Source organism: Chlamydotis macqueenii, chromosome 1, assembly GCF_036417535.1.
Source record: "Chlamydotis macqueenii isolate bChlMac1 chromosome 1, bChlMac1.mat, whole genome shotgun sequence".
In the NCBI taxonomy this organism is placed as follows: Eukaryota; Metazoa; Chordata; class Aves; order Otidiformes; family Otididae; genus Chlamydotis; species Chlamydotis macqueenii.
In genome coordinates, this window is record NC_141556.1 from 77,305,698 (window position 1) to 77,323,829 (window position 18,132).

The window sequence follows — 18,132 nt, forward strand, 5'->3', positions numbered from 1 at the left end:
GGAAATGACATTTCAGGCTTTCCTGTTTTAACATTAGTCCTCAGTTGTTTGTGCTAAAATGACTGAAAATGGTGCGAGACAGATACACAAAACACATGATCTGTATGATACGATATATGTGATCCGTACAACATGTGACTTGCACTATATGGTATATATGATGTGTGGTACGTATGACATGACATGCGATCTGTACTATATGATATGTGATGTGCGATATGTACATACAATAAATGTGGTACATACAATATATGTACAGTTCGATACATGTGATACACATACAATATATAGGGGATATGCACGATAACATTTAGGTGATATGTATGATAAGATACATGTGATATATGGCATATGATAGGGAATATATGATAGATATGAAATATGCAGGATGTACAGCATATATGATATGATACATATGATATGATACCTATGAAATATATAATCCAATATGAGGCACATGTGATCTATATGATATAGATGATATGAGATATATACAAGAGATTATGTAACAGGACTTGTTTTTGATAGATCCTCATGAGATTAGTTACGTTCCACCAGAATAACCTCTCCTGTTATCTGGACTTTTTGTGTATTCAAAGAAGGGCACAGAACAGGTTTAGAAAAAACAGAAGTTAGAACTTTGTGCAGTCCTGAACCTTGAATGATGAGCAAAGCAATGATTTTCATTACCACAATGCACACTGCATGTTCAGTGTAATAAAAACTTCAAATATTGGTGAGTTCATCAAGATGTTTCCACTTAGTAGCTTGATCTTTTGGAACTTGTCTGAATTAAGCTAGAAATCATAGTCTCAAGTCATATTGTCTCAAGCTGCTAAATGTGACAAAGTAGGATTTCAAACTCCCTAAAATATGCTTTAAAACCTATTCCAAAAGTCTTTTTACCATATTTCAGTAAAAATCACTTATTAACTATGCTGAAACATAGTGCACTACATAAAGGGGAACAAGAAACTAATATGAGATAGGATATTAATAAAAATGGAGAGTGAGAAGATGGACCAACAGCTGAGAAAGCCTCTTAGCAACAAGGTACAAGAATGAAAAGGATGCTGCACATATGAAGCAAATTTATGCAAAACACAGGCTAGAGTATAACTGAACAAATATCTGTCTTTGAGTAATAAAAGCACATTTCTTTCAGATATTTAGGAAAATGTACTTAGTTAAAAACTAAGTTAAAAAAATAACTTTACTACCAGGTACACCGAAGGTATTTTTGAACACTGTAATCGTTAAAAGAGTTTTCTGCTCTAAATACTCTTTCAAACTAAAACCAGTTGTGCAGAATGAAAATTCAAACCCTGTTCCAATTCTTTTAAGAATCAATGTAGCTAAGGAAGGACTTAAGTGAAAGCAACAGAAGAGTAGTACTTTTTATTTCCATACTAATCATCATATAATACTTCATCATTAAGCAATGTTTTCAGTTAAGTTACTTTACGAACTACCTGAAAAGAATAATTCCTTCAACACTTGAAACACTGTCAGTTTTGTTACCCAGCATCTCTGATCCAGATGACTTTGCTAATGTCTGCTTCATTTTGTCCCACATCTATTTAACTTGTACTAGCATTTTTGTGTGGTTTTCACCAACTCATACACCCTCTCCCCGGTCTCCCATTCCCAAAGAATTTAAATGTTAACAACCATGATCAACCAATGAGAACAAGCTACAGAATTTAAGACGCTTAAAATCAATAAGCAAAATATCAATCAACTTATGAGATTAACTACCTAAAAAACCCTGCACATATCTGTGAAGGGCCTTATTTGAAATGTCAGCCTTGCTATTTTCAAGCAATGGTGAATATACAAGACTTGAGTTTGCTATGCACTACAGCTCTGATGTCTCAGCTTGCTTTGCTTGTCCAAGATCCACTTCATCAAAAGGATGGAGTGAGTATTTATCCAATAATAGATATTAAGAGGAGAGGGATATTGGGAACAAGTCTTCTGGGTAAGCTTACATTATCCGAAGTAGGGACTGTCTACTGGCCCGTGACGACGGATTGACGAGCTGTGATCATTGCTCTTGCTTCCCATCTCTAGACACAACCTTGTAAAGGGTCCAGCTCCTGGGGAAGAGACTGCTATGCCCCATGCCTCATTTCTAAAATCAAGATCAGAATGGAATTCCAAGAAAAAAAAAAAACAAAACACAAAAACAAACAAACAAAAAAAACCCCAAAATGAAACAAATCACACCAAAATTACACTAGAACAAGGAATCTGTTGTCTATTCAATGCCTTTAGTAGAAGAGGGTTAAGTAAGTTCCTAAGCAGAAATTCCCCTGGCAGACATTTAGACACAACTGGAATACATCTCATCTACCTTCAAAAACTTTCTGCATGATACAGATCTGTATTTGTACTCAGTTCAACAGAGAAGGAAGCACTTTCTGCAAGCAAATCAATACGAACATCACCACTTGGAAGACAAGGAATGTGCTGTTGACTCCACAGAATGACAACAGGTGGAGAGAACTCCATTGTGCATAAATACATCCAGTTTGATGAACTACATTGTACCTACTAGCACTGAGCACCAGCTAGCATAGGAGTTTTAAGAAATCTTATTTCTGATAGCAGTTGTTTGTCTTCTAGTCAAATCCAGCAGAGAGGGCCAACTACGGAACATTCTTAGAGATAAACAAGGAATACTGCACTGACAAGAGACCAGGCTGTAACTACAACATTCAACAGAAACAGAGGAAGACCACTAGAAGATGCAGACTTGAACTTTCTTGAGGAAATGAGGATGTGTCAAGTGAAGCAAATCCAAGTACAGAGCGGACAACCACTATGCAAAGAACCCAAACTACTACAGGCAAAAGAAATCTGATACAGAAAGTTGCCCATGGACCTATGGTGAACTGATAGCAAGAGAATTTCTTGTCATATGAAGAACAGATGCATGTTACTTAAGCAAGAGCATATAAGAACCAGAGCATGTATAACATGAATGAGAACCATGTCAATAACATAATTCATTCAAAAGCATTCTCTTTAAGAGTTAATGTGCAGGGTTTTAGAAGAAGATAAGCATGACCATCAGCCTGATATCAAAACAGGCTGTTTATTACTTTTGTATTTGGTGTACAAAAGTTTACATGGTTAGTCAAATAATGATATCAAAGCTTATTTTTAAAAAACAATTCACAGAAAGAAGTTAAATGGAGGTTCAAAAGCATTTTGTTTACACAATTAGAAAATATAGAATAAAATGCTTCAGTAAATTAACTGAGAGAGGTACAATGCACAGCAATATGGTGGAAAAGGAATTACCCATCACTGAGTATAGCTACATTGCTCACTAGACAGGCCATTCCTGTGTATATAAAATTGCTAACGCAGGGTCCAAGGACAATGTTAACAAGATACAGGAAGGGACAGAACAGAGGTCAAAAAGTTCAAGCACTCTGCAGCCTGTGCCTTAAGACACAGATAACAAGAGGAGTCTTGTCATATGGCTACTGGAATAACATGTAAAGCAAAGAATGAATGCACCTGCAGTAAAAAAGAAGGTAGAACTTAAATGTTGGCTGAGAAGAACCAATCAAATGCATACAAAGAGAATGAGGGGAAATATTTGGAGAAACAAATTATTCCAAATATTTCCTATACCTTAGGCAGCCCATTGTTATGCCTAAAGCTATTAGAAAAACAGAATACCCTTATGGTACCCCTTAGGGGAACGTATTCTGTAGATTACTTTCCCAGCAAATAAGGTAATTAAAGGAAAATTGTAGCTATTTTAATGATATAAAAGGTTAATGCAGACAATATTGATGCCTTAATCTAAAAGAAACAGCAAAAGAGCATGACTAGATGGTCTAAACAGCTCTGGAAAAAAATAGAATTCACAGAGTAAATCAAAGCAAGAAGGTAAATCTCCTAAAAATAAAAATAACATTAATATGATATTTGGAAATAGAGGCACTTCAAATTGCACAAGGATACCATGACAAAGTGCTACTGCAAAAATAACTAAATTTTCTTCAATATCTAATCTGAGTTGCTATTGTTTGCTGTTGATGTTCAATGATTATTCTGTCTCCTTGAGATAAACTCATGTGAAGACTAGCTAAACAGTTAGTAGTCCCCTCAAGTATTTTGTCTAGGCACACTCTGTGTGACTCTACAACGAACCAAGTACTTTTGCAATACCAATAACTGGAATTTGCTTTCCCAAAGAGGTAATGATTACCCATACCCTAGCCAAGGTAAAGACATATGGAGGGAAAACCCCTAAACATCTGGTGACTCACTGAAGATACTGCTAGTTTCCCACCTGAGCAAGGAAGATCTAACAGCCTTAAAGATTTTTTTCTTCCTGTTCTGTATTTTGTGAGGAGATTACCTTAAAAGAAGCCTGAGTACTGCATCCTTGAGGACACTGTTTTAAACCAGTCTGGATAAGCACGGGGAAATCAGATCAGTTTGAAGGTCCCTTCTCTCAGCACCAAAGAGTCTAATTCCTCCTGCTGACCAAAACATCGCCTAGTGAGCAAAAAACAAACACCACTTCTGTCTCAGAAACTTTAAATCATAGCACAGAAACATATTTAAATCATATCAAGAAACTTAGCATAAAGTTACAGTGGAGAACTCCATCACTGTTGCCAGTTGAGAAAAAACAAAAATCTACAGAACCACTATGACTACAGTGCACATATTCTGTGAATGTTTCTACTGTCAACCAATCAAGTACCTGACCATAGCATCATCCTGCTATCAAGATTATGCATTTTTAAGTTATCCAATTTCTAGTGGAGATCAACTTTTATATCTTTTTTTTTTTCTTTTTTTTTTTTTCTTTCTTTGTGATTCTAGGTCTCTTTTCCTCTCCTTCTTGTCAACTTATCTTCTGGAACGATGTATTCTGTTCCTCCTACTGCTGCCCTTGATCCTGAAAACTAGTAAGGCAGACTTTTCACATTCCTGCTGTCACTACTCTTCCATAACCTCATTTAGCTATCAGGTTTTGCCCATTAAGTCCTCCAAAGACACTGTGGTAGAAGGCAAAGAAATACACAGGCTTGATCAAGTTTATTTTAGAGAACTTAGAAGTTCCAATTCTGCAAAATTATTACAAGCATTGAGACATACCTTCCCTTATACTGAGCTAACTCCCTCTTCAAAGCATCCATAGCTTGGCAGAACCCTTCCTTGACTTCACCCAGAAATCATTCAAGTAGAATCCATCATTCATGAACTAGGGGATAAAATGGAAAACTAAATTCGCATTGGTAAATGCAAAGTAACACAGGGAGGAACCCCCTTCCCCTCACTAGCTTTGCACAGTGACGGGCTCCAACACTGGATGGGCTACTGCATCTCAGAAACAGATATGAAAGCTATAATAAAAAAAAACGTATGCAAGTCAATCCTCTGTAGATGGTGATTTAGTATTCCACAGCAGTCAGAAAGCAGAGTTTCAGAAGCTGCTGAGAAAAAAAAAAAAAATAAAAAGAACAAAAGAAAAGCAAAAAAAAAAAAAAAAGGAACAAAAGAAAAGCCGATTATATTATAGTAGTAGTAGATGGTTTATCTACATCTCTAGAACTGGAAAGGGAACAGAAGGGAATAAGAAGGATAGTAAGAGGTGTAGACTGTTTTCTGTATGCTAGCATTTAAAATAGACTAGGAAGATTCAGCTGGGAAGGAATATCATAGAAGTCTATGAAAATCTACAAGTGGCATGGACAAACTGAATAGGCAGCAATCACCCATCACTTCTCATAACACAAGAATTACAGTATTATCTGATAATGGTTTTAAAATAAACAAGAGGAGGTGCTTTTTTTCCCACAGAGCAAGTAGTTTAACTGGACTTTTTTTGGATGACAAAAGCTTAGTTATATTTTAAGAACAATTAAACAAATTTCATGGGTAATAGCTGTTGATCAATGTTTTTAAACAAAAACTATGACCTCTAAAGCAGAAAGTACCTGCAACACAGATAGCCAGAAGCTGAGAGAGTATATCTGGGGAAATATGTTTGCCCTATACTTATACGAAACGATGTCTACCCCAGCCAGTGTCAGAGAAGTCACAGCAAGCTTGACAGGTGCTTAACCTGACCCAAAACATCCACTTTTGCATCCTGTTTCAGTCTCATCTGCCCAATTCAAAAGAGCCACACCAAAGCCCAGTCTCCTTGTCCTGTCCCGCATCCCTGCAGAACGCCTATACAAAAACAAACAAAGCATTACTGTACAAGAAGACTTCAAAGTCACCTTTTGATGGCTGTAAAGATCACAGTTTCCTGAAACCTCTTGGTACTAGAAGACATTCTCCAGGATGTCTCAAAGTCTGCTTCTGGGCAAACACAAACTACTATAACCTCAAGTTCTAGTGTTCAGCTACAGAACAAAAACTTCACAATTTGATACTTATAACCCACCCTTCACTGTGTCTTACTGAAGAGCTGACCCAGCTTTGGATGCTCTAAAACCACAGAATATAAGGAAGTCACAACTCAGGGTCAGAGCACACAAGAGAACTCTTCAAACAGACTTTTACATCTTTAAAGCAGACTCCTCTTAAAGGACAAAGCCACTGTACTGATATGCAGTTATTATTGTGTATAGACAATCACTGTCTAGGTATTCAACTTAAAATTGATCCAGACCCTGCACAGGGTACTTCAACATTCAGGCTCTGTATTTGTTATATCATTACGAGTTTTTTTAAATATCATTAGGTTTGCTAGCAGTAGCAAGCCTTATGGCTTGCTTTATCAGGTCTGCTTTGCTACTAATAGCTAGACAATTTAATTTAGGTTACATCCTTCCTGTCCCCTGCCCCTCAAATGAGCAAAAATCATCCTACTGAAGGATTGAATTCAGCATGAAATAGAAACAATATGTGAGACAATTCCACCATATGACCCAACAGGTCAAAAAATACTTTTACATTTCATATTAACAATACTTTTTTAAACTGGATAAAGTAAGTTTGTGATTCTATGACAAGCATAGCCAGTATGGGCTTAAGAATTGAAGACATCAAGTTCCTTGAGGACCAAGTCTTAGCTTTGTTTTCAAGAAAAGGACATAGTTAATTTTACTCCCTTAAAACAACTTTTGCAAGTTTTTTTAGTGTTTTCCTAAACTCTGTGGCTCTCTGGCTTTTCAACCACGGTAAATGCTCTTGTACAAGAAGACAGGACTTCTCTTCCAGGAAAAAGGTCTTGCAATGATGACAATGCTGGAAACAAACACATCTTATCATGTGGTCAGCGTCTCAATTCACAGGAAAACCCATGGTCTTTTAGGGGGCTGCTCCGTGCCAGATATAAATTCTCCCATAAGGCTATGCAACTGACTGGTATTTTTTTGTTGTTTTGGCAAATGAATTGGAAAAAATTAGAAAAGAGGTTCATGTTTAAGTGGTATAAACATGCATTTGGTTTTGATGCTTGAAACTAAAACACCAGAACATTTACTTCATACCAGACAAAAAGGAAAAGGAAAGGAAAGAGTAAAGGAAATAAGGTGTAGGCTAATGAAACAGGAAAATTATTTTCCTCATACTGATCATTATTTCATGCAACAAAACCAATGTCACTGTTCCTAGTACCATTTATTATGCACGATATGAAGAAGAAGGCGGCAAAACAAATTATTTTTGAGATATAAGTCTGTCAAAATTTGGAAGTTTGTAGGCAGCTGCTGGACACACAAGCTTATTAGCCCAGCCCACACCACCAGTATACTGCAAAACAGAGCCAGTCCTGACTTTGGTAATTAAAATAAATGACAAGAGTTCCATTACTCTTCACTAAGTGCCCACCTTAAGCCCATCCAAAGAGGGATATGTAACTGACAAGTCAGACAGAAAAGAAAAAGAAGACCAAGTTCAGAAACTAAAGGAAGAGAAATCTCAGCTTTGATCGGGACGAGAGAGAGCACCACAGTTTTATTTACATTATTTATTTTATACAGAGCTTTTAATTGTTTGTTGTAATATAATTATTATGCAGAAGATTGCAAAAGCAATGCTTGCTTTTAAAGTCTAATTATCAAAACAGGCAATAATATAAACACATCCTGCTTAAGAAAGGTGTTGACTTCCCTGAGAATATTGCTCCTCTTATCCTTCCTTAAAAGCACCTAGCACCGAGAGTCCTGACTAAGGCATACTGCGAAACAGACACAGTACAGGGCGCTTCTGAAAAGCATGCCCGAGTTATTGGAGCTCTCGCTGAATGTTTTAAAGTTGTACTATAATTAACATTGATTTGAGACCATTAGATTAAATTTCATACTTCAGAGAAGAACAAAAGGGAAAAATAATCTCTTAAATGTTTAAATATGTGAAGCCTTGTGAACGTGTTTATTCCACATCTCATTTGTATCACTGCAATAAGTTTAAAGCAATGTTACTTGTGTTCAACAGCTAAAGGAATATGTTTTGTTCTTATTCGTTCTCAGTCATTTGGACTCAAGTTCATGCTACTGTAATCTTCCACTGCAGTCCAGACTCAGAAGTTAGGGAGAAGCTAGGTGGAGTTAGAAAACAGGTATGAGGGTTACAAACTCTGGACCAAAATTTGCCATAAACATCAACCTTGTTGCAACCGTCATGTTATCACTGAGAGATTAGGCCAATTACGAAAGCATAAAATGAAGACACGTAACGTATATTAATTTTAATGAGAGCTACACATGTATGCCTGTATGTGTGCATGTGCATACATATTCATTCTGCTTATGTAAAACATATTCTAGAAAAAAAAAAAAATGGAAGCAAGATTTGGGCTATGGCCCTCGGGCTTAACTGACTAATGCTGGATAGATCTTTCCCTGCTACGAATAAGTTACTATGAGAAAGAAGATAGAGAGTGTCTAACAAAGACAATTAACGGACTGAACAGCTCTCTGCTGAGAATGACCCAAAAGTGTGGGAAGCCAATGATAAAGAGTAGAAAGGCAAAAGAAGTATTATTACTGCCAATTCCCTTCCTCATAAATTTCACATTGTTACATTTAGATTACTGGCCAGGAGTGCATCCTGACTCCTGCAGAGGGGACACAGCAAGGGTTTGCTTTCACAATAGCATCCCTCAGACACATGGGGCTTGACCCTGCTTCGATTCAAATAAATAGGAATCTGCCCATGGACTTAAAAAAAGGAGCATACATGTCTTGAAAACAGTTATTTCATATTAAGAAATATTTGAGCCCTGTTCAGTAACTCTTCACCTGAAGTAAAGGTGACTTGTTTCTCTGTTGCAAGATGGACTTGTAACTTATAAATATAATTCCACGTGTGAGACTCCTAAAAAATATTTATCAGCAACGTATGACATGAGCTCATTTCTTATGTAAAGTTTGTTTCCTATGTCAAATCTCTAGAGTTTAAAGGGAGCTGCTTTTTTTTGACTGACACTAGTCAAGAGATGAACAGTGAAGCTCACTCTGAAAAGCAAGTGAATAGAAATGGGAAGAAGTTAAGAGGGACTGAGCTTAATCTTTGCAGCAAAGATGCTAACCACATAGCGATATGTACACCTTGCTGCTCTTCTAGCTATAGAAGAAGTTGAAGAATGTCACAAATCACAGGTTAGAAGCAGAAGAGCACCAAGCCCACAGGACTCTCTCCATTTGCCACCAGTCCTTGAAGCGCTATGGGATGGGATGCAGCTCAGTAACCACTGCGCTGGCTAATGCCCCTGCACTAGAGCGATCCCTCTGCAGCCAGTTACACAGCTACTGAGTTACTTCACAGTGGAATTCACAGATTTGCCGAAACACAGACAAGAGAGGCTGCAACACAAAGTAATAATTAACAGCCTCCAACTCGTGTGTATAGAATCTCCTTGCATAGTTGGCTTCAGTGATTGTTTATTTTTGGGCTAGAGTCCAGGTTTCTAAATCCTTGCCAATAGTATTTCTAAAAATGAAAATTCAGCAATATCTTAATCAAGGAAATGCTGCCATGTCACAACACTTTACAACAGGATCACAATGAATTACTCTTAAAACTCCACAAAATCAAAAAAGATAACATGCATGATTATACTGAACTTGCATCATAAAAAATCGTTTCAATATTGAGAACAGCCACTCACTGATTTCTCTCATGACTTTTCAGTCCTAAACCAATCTGTCACTGAGCAACTCTCCCAAGAAGCCAGGTATGTGACTAGTGTTTTATTCAGGTCAGAGGTCCTGCACCACATATCTGTAATGGAAATTTAACTGCTGGTGTAACAGACAACATGGTATTTATAAGAATGAAAGTCAGCCTCCCCTCCACTCACCCAACAGCAATGGGAGACCACAAAATAGCAATGAAGACCATCCTGTGAAGATGCTGTTCAATTTCCATTCACACATGCTCAACTTTTCCCTCATCTTGGATAGTGTTAAGTTCTTCGGGACTATAAAAGGCTGACTCTGTTTCTGCCTATAGTCTTATGTTGTCTTTGACAGCTTGCAAACAAGTCAAACTGCTATGTATTCAAGTTCTGCATTTGGGGTTATTTTGTACCTTTAGACATATTTTGTATCTTTAGAATACAAAATTTGGTCTATTATCTTGGCAGCTTTCTGTCCAAATGGCATGAAAAAAAAACAAGACAGGAACAAAGAACCCAATCTTAACTGCGTAAGACAATACCAGTACTCTGGACTGGAATGCATATTGAACATATTTGCCATTCAAGATAAAGTGTCTGAAGTAGACACAATTTCCTTGGAAAAGTTTACCTCTGTAGAATTTTGCCTATATTTTTGAACATTAAAATACTAATTACCTAGGAAGTGACATAACGGGAAAGCATGTCAGCCACATGCTTTACAAAATAAAGCTTTTGTTTGTTTGTTGGGCAGGGGAGTAGTTGAAGAAGAATTTAATAAATGTTGATGCTGTTAGGACACTACAGGGAAAAAATGCAATCTCCCAAACGTTCACCACAAAAACAAACCAGCCCAAGACGAGAGGTAAACATGCTTCACCTGGCAATCAGAAAAAACGGTATTCTAACTAGCGCAAGCTGAAAATTGTGTGAAAAAGCAGCCCTGGAGCTCTTGTGTTTGGGAATGCAAGACAAATGGCAAGTGCACAATCTATATGACTAAAGTGACTACCTTCCCACCACTTCCTTGCAGCTTGACAGTTTTATTTGGACAGAAAAGTGGCATTCTAGCAGCAAAATTAATGGAATACAGGAATTTTGGAAAGCAAGCAAGGAACTGCAGAGATCTATGAGCTATGTTTTGGAACCCCCTACCTCCAACAGGCTGTAGGTGCTTCATTTCAACTCCTCTTCAAGAAAAAGCCTGTAACTGAAAAGGTTCCTCTGTGATGTGAAACACAGGAATGTCAGTAAGGGTAAGATGAGGGGTGGAAGTAGAGGAGAAAAAATTAATACTCAAAGGAAGGAAAAACAAAAACCACAAAAATGTTTTAGTTAAGAATCGGTCTGACTAAAGTATAACCATTCAAAGCAGCAGGACTGCAATCCAAAGTTTTCCTTGGTAACTTCCAACAGTCTCCACATCAGTGTGGGAAAGGGCTTTTTGCTTCCTCAGGTAAATTGAAATCCTACTGCCTTTTCTGCTTGACATAATAAATCCTTTGTCTAACAGCTATTATATAGCTGATATAATCCAAGAGACCTGAATAGTGTCCATTAAAATAAGCAGGATTTTATCAGTAACATGATCAAGCCTCAATTGTTTCTCAGGGCAGAATGAGAGCTGGTAATCCTCCACAGTCCTGCCAGGAATGCCCTGAGATTTGTTGTTTGCAGCTCTTGGTCTGCAAGCATGTTACTGTTGTTAAGAGCTTTGAAGCCTAGAACAATGCTTGATGTTTTGTGTAATATTATAGTCTGGTTCTTTATTAGGAAGTTTCTTTCTAGCTACTAAAGTATGTTTAGGAACACATCTTGTTCCTATGGAAATCAGTGAGAATTCTGCCCTTGACTCCAAATAGAGCAGGACCAGACTCCCTGTCTGCAACATCAGACATCCTGGCATAAAGTGACAAAATTGGGTGGGCCTGCTCAGCTTCACTAGTGTGAAAAGGTCAGCCTACAAATCAAGAAACTCAAAAGAAGCATGCCGGCTGTTGCTGGAGCTGCTGCACATGCAGAGGTGAGGTCTCTCCCTGCCTTATCCCCAGAGAATGTCACAAATCTGCACCTTGGCTTCCACCCTGCACAGCCAGCCAGGCAGACCCGTCACTGACTGTGCTCAGAGCATATCTTCTGCAAGTAAAATAGCCTGGGCAAACCAGTTCTACCACAAAAGCAATGCTATATTATGCCAGCTGAAGACAAAAGGCTGTTCAGAAGCAGCATCTGATGGTTGAGATGCCACCTGAACTCATGTAAGTACTCAGTGGCTCCTCTTCGTAAGCATTATAAATTGACAGAGGGTACTGAGCTGTAAGCGGGGAACATGCTATCTGTTTTTCCTGCTCTGTATTGATTACCTGGGGGTGGGATGTTCTATACATTTCAGCGAGCAGTATATGCACATCTGGGGTACCAATCAAAGCAGAAAGATATCTTCTGTCCTACAAACTGTTAGCAGATAAATTTGCCTCAGTCTTCCAGTTATAAGAAAGAAAATGAAAGAAAAATAATATTTTTTCCCCCAGTGTGTTAAATCTAAACTGTTCCAAAGGCTGCACTATGCCGTTCTTAGATTTTTCAAGGATTCTCCTGAGAGCAGAGGCTTCTGAAGTCTACCGGATATTATCCAGATGCCAGAGCAAAGATGCCATATGGCAAAGACAAACTATTTGCCACATGTTTTTTGCCTCTGTCTCTAGACACTAGTCAGCTTCTTTGAATCAGAATTACACTACTGATATTTCCTATCACCAGTGGATGAACTCTACAATCAAGGCAAAGGCACAGAGATAATGAAGACTTCACACTGCAGAATCTACAGAGGCCAGCAAACAGCTCTGTCTTTGTTTTTATGGCCTTTGAAACTAATCCTTTTGTTTGCTGTTTCTGAAGCGGTGAGGCTGTCCAGTCTGCTCACTTTCAGATTTGATCTACTCTAACATCTGTGATTTGGCTTCTGCTCTTACTGGGCTTCTGGTGACTATTAACACCACTATTACTATCCAATTCACCAGAATCTGGATAACTCTTTTGTAATGCCTGTCTTCATTGAGTCCCATATTTCTTCCTGAATTTTTAAATCCTTATAAAAACTTCCATGCATTCTATTCCTTCATGAAGGAGGCCACCCCATGTTCGGTGGAACTCTGAGGAGGAGGATTTACTTTGCTCTTCAGACTTCCTATAGACTATACAGCAGTAATGTACAAACTGATCACTGACAGAGCTCTGTAACTACTGAACTCCACTATTGGTGCAGGCAATAAAAAGATGAGGAAGTAACTTGAATTTGGAAGTAATTTGAGCTGATGTCTCTTTTCATCTATTTTGTAAGCAGAAAAGACACCCAGGTCCAAAACTTCCAAAGTTACTAGAGAGTTTGTGCACGTGAATGTGCAGTTGTGCAACATTAGGCATTTTAGAGACTTGGGAGAGGTTTCCCTCCAGAATACATTTTCTAAAAAACAGATTTCTTTAGGTTGTTCAAATTGGGCCTTACAAGTCTAAGTCATTTTGAAATGATTGTACATGGTTCATTAAAAATATGGCAAGTAAACAAAAGGTCAGAAATGAACTTTTTAAGAAGTCTCCTCTTTGAAAATAATAAAATTATCAAAACAGAAGAGTTTTACTTTACCTTCCACCGGTATGTGAAAATGCATTCCTTGTTTCATCTTAATTTTTCCAGCTAAACTCTGATGAAAGACAAAAGTAAATCTAACATATATAACAGAAAAGAGATAACTTTAAAAGTCAGGTTTTCATCTGTAAACATTTAATAGGAAATAACTCTGCCTCAATCTAAAAGCCTAGTTTATCAGAAAGCATCAGTATTGACTAGCACAGTGATTTTGAAAAGACAAAAAAAAAAAAAAAAAAACCCAAACTGAACCAAGTACATCATATTTTCAAGTGTAGACATTTTATAGAAGTTTATGAAGAACATAATTAAGCTCCCAACTGGAATAATACAGAAACAGCTCTCATACCTTCCTAACATCATTACTCACTCCTGTCAAATGAAGCTGTGTGTTTCTTGAGCTCAAGAAGTATACTTGGAAACTCATCCGCCTTTCCCTTCCTCCCTCCCTAAAAACACTAGAAAAGGAAAAAAAACAACAAACAAACAAACAGCGAATCAAGATTCCAACTTTGGATCTTTAGTGCTAGTTTCCAAGTTTGGATCTTTAGTAGTGGATTCTGCCCTTGATGAACCCCTTGCCACTAATATACATATTTTAAATTAATGATTGCCTTATTTTTACATCCAGAAAACTAGTACAATCAACCTGACAGCAAACATAGGTGTTCACGAAAAGCAGGAATTCTTTACTCTCTAGTCCTTGGAGAATAGATCTGTGAACTTTTTCTCTGAAAGCTGTTTTCTTCAAATATATTTAGCAAAAGGAATTTTAAATAACTAGCATTAGAGGCAATTCCTCCATTACATCTTCACACTGATCTGTAACAATCTTACTGCCTCTCAGACACTAACTAGTCATCATGCAAAGACCACAGTGACCCATACAGGAAAAATGTTGGCTACTATTTCTTGTTATTATACTGCAGTAACATTTTGATGCTCCAACAGAGATCTGTCTAGGTACAATATATGCACATAACAAAACTCTACACTGAAGAACCCACACTCCAAATAAGCAAGACTGAATGATAAAGAAGGGGAGGAGGATGACGACTAGGGAAAAGATGAAATAGAGGGCTAAGGTGACTTGTCCAGAGTAGACCAATTACAGAGAAAGGAGCTCAACCAGCTCCACCAAATACTGGTCCAGTATCTTATTCACCAAACCAGTTGAGGGACTTCCAACACCACAGAAACAAGCAATACTAAGTCTATTTCCACACGCTAGCAAAGTTTAAGCAATATGCTGCTTGAGCAAGATGTAGCTTGAATATGAACACCGTTATAAGCATTTTTGCATATGAAAACCAGTGTACATTATAGCCAAGTTACTTCAGTATAATACTGAGTAAAATACAATATAAACTAACATAATCATCATCCATAGCTATAGATTTAGCCTTCACATCTATCTACCTTTTTTCCACTCCCTCAAACAGGACACCTTTATCAGTGACAGCTCATATACTCAGATGTCTTCGTACAATCTTAAGAGATTATTGTCCTGAAAAATATCTATAAAAGCAATACATGCTTCTTATGAATTATCTTTCTTGCTGTCCTGATACCAGTCTTAAAAAACAAAATGAAGATTTTTTTTTTTTCCCCTCTAGGGTCTGAGAGTTGAACTGGAGTATTTGTTGTTCTTACTATCACCAGTAATAAAAGACTGAGCTTTACAGAGGATGTAAAGCACAGAGTAAAACCTAGACCACTTTTTCTCTACCTGTATTGACCATGCAGCACTAAGTAGTAAAAATGTAATAGTTCAGCATGGAAATTTAAGTCAATGACATCCAAAGGAGACGAGATGCTGACTAAGATGTCATTTCTTTTTTTACCTTTCTCTTCATGAGATTGTCATAAAATTGGTAAGTTCACTGGTAAGTTCACTGGTAACTAAGGGCTGGTAATGGTCAGACTGTCCTCAATTACCAACAGATATTTTCAGACAGATGTCTCTCTATTAAGCTGCTAAAAATAAATAAAAAATACAAAAGTCAAGGTCACAGGCCTTGATATTTTAGAATATTTAAGTAAAAGCTTGAAGCTCAATTTGCCTACTGATATTAGAGAACACTAATGCATTTGGAAGGAGGCATATGTTCTAGCACTTTGCTGAACTGAGCTGAGGACAGACTCTTCCTCAAAGTATGAAAAAGATACTTATTTTATAATAGTTTATTCATTTAAAAGGAGCATTTAAAGAAAGAAAAACGTACACTTCTTACTGAAGTTCCCTACTATTGTAACTTATTACTCCTGTCATCTAAAATAGTCACAACTGAACATCTCTCAGGCAGTATTTTGGTTTAGAACTGTACATTCTAAAACATTTCTTACAAACTCTCAATGCTTCTCAACAGAACACTAGATATTAAAATATTTCTTCGAAAACTATGAAAATTGGTAGAATGGTTTCAGATGTTTAACTTGACATATAGTTAAGTTAAAAGTGTGTGCTTGCTCGCTCTCTTTCGCAAAAAGAGAGCATTTAAGTCCCTCTCAGGTTGCAATACAAGTGATTGAGACTGTCATTCGATTTTACAGTCTTTTTTTTCTCTACTATTGTATCTTCTCCTTAAATATATACTCTTTGCCATAGCAGATATTCCTACCAATCTAAGAACACTAAAGATTCACCTTTTTACCGAACTCTTTTAAGTTAACCCTGAAAAGCAGGGACTGGTAGTCAGCATAAATGGGATAAGAATCACTCATTTCAGCTGGATGATACCAGTACACGTCATTTGAAGAGCTAACACAGGACTGTGCTACGTTAAATAAAGACTGAAGCTAAAATTAGGGATTTTCACCTATTTCATTAGGGAAAAGGGATGTATAGGATATGTTTACTCCTCATAATGGAAAATATATTCAGTTTCAATAATACTCCATCTTAGAAGAAGTGTTTTGCTTGATTAGCTCAGAGCACTTCACACATACAAGCGGGCAACATTTCCTTTTGTTGAGACACTGTGGGATATAAAGAAGTTAAGAGACCTGTCAAGGTCACACCACAAGAAGGTGACAAAGTTACACAATAAGTCACTACTGATTCCCAGCTCTCCTGTAGCAATAAAACTACAGAGACTGCAATACAATGCCTCTCAAAGGGTTCTGGGCTACTAAATGATACACAAACAAAAAGATAACAAACACTTTTCAGTACTAACATGTCTAAGGATTACTTTGAACAAGAGAGAAGTCAAACTGTATCTTAGGCTCAGCTTTATAGCTAACAGAGATAAGGCAGTGAAACAAGTGCTGAGAAACCTTGTATAACTCACACACTTGCTTACTCCCATCCATCTATCATCAATTAAGGCTGGGGAAATAACTGAGCGTTAGAGGAACGCTGAATAGGGGCCAGAGGATCACGGAGGTTTTATTTGCTTGTTTTTCTTCTCGGTGACGAAACACGACACTAGCACGAGTACGCCTCATGAAAAGGGAAAAAAAAAAAAAAAAGAAACACAAGAAAAAAAAATTAAATCGGGCAAATAGATAACCCCGAAGACTCAGAGGGGTCCTGTCGTCATGGAAACAAGTCACCACTAATGAGCTGTCCAAGACAGGAGTGATTAATACCCGAGTCCTGTAAATAAATATTGATCCAAACCCCAAACGCACACGTAACAAACCTACCGCCGGCAGCCCGGATAACGGGCGCACAAACACGACAGCCCGCCACCCTGCCCTTCACCCTCTCCGTCGGGTCCCTGAGCCCCGCCGCTCGCATCCCGCCTCGGCTTCCTTCCCCAGCGGGAGGTACACAAAAGTTTCCGAAAGGCGGGCTGCAGGGGAAAGGCGGCGGCCGCCCAGCCCAAGGCGGGCCGGGCCGCGCCGGGCCAGCACCGCTGCTCTGCGCCCAGCCAGGGAGGCTGCCGGGGAACCGGGGCTGGGTCCCTGCGGGTCTCCCCTTGAGCAGCGCCATCCATCACCCCAAGCCCCACACGAATCAACCCCTAACCTTGCGCTAAAGTCGCTTTCAGGGCACGGCCACTTTCCCCAACAGTTGCACGGCGAAGCCCCGAAGGAAAAGTCGCCGCCGATGCGGGGCCGGGGGCAGCAGCCGTGAGCGCCGTCCTTCAGTCCACGAGGCGCCGATGCTCAGGAGAAGCCGGAGCCACCGCCACCTCCTTCCCCATCTCCCCGCTCCGCAGCTCCCCCGTCCCCTCCTGTCCCTGTCCCCGCCCGCTTCTCCACCTTCTCCCTTCCTCCCCCCGCCCCCGCTCCAACCAGCTGCTCTCCCTCCACCTGGGGCCGGCTCTCCAGGTGCCTCCCCACTCCCACGCGCGTCACCCGCTACAACAGATGAAGCGCAGGAGGGGGCGCGCCGCTTCTCCCCGCTTGTCCCGCACGCAAACTT

General features: G+C 38.7%; 1 protein-coding gene across 3 annotated transcripts in view; it reads right to left on the reverse strand.

Moving 5' to 3' along the window:
- Positions 1–17,838, reverse strand: part of SHISAL1 (shisa like 1) — an 84,489-nt gene extending 66,651 nt beyond the window's left edge. For all 3 annotated transcript variants that reach the window (XM_086757634.1, XM_086757641.1, XM_086757628.1), the window contains exon 1: positions 17,734–17,838. The gene's annotated coding sequence lies outside the window, so the exon portion shown is untranslated. The remainder of the gene's footprint in view (positions 1–17,733) is intronic.
- Between the last annotated feature and the right edge of the window lie 294 nt (positions 17,839–18,132).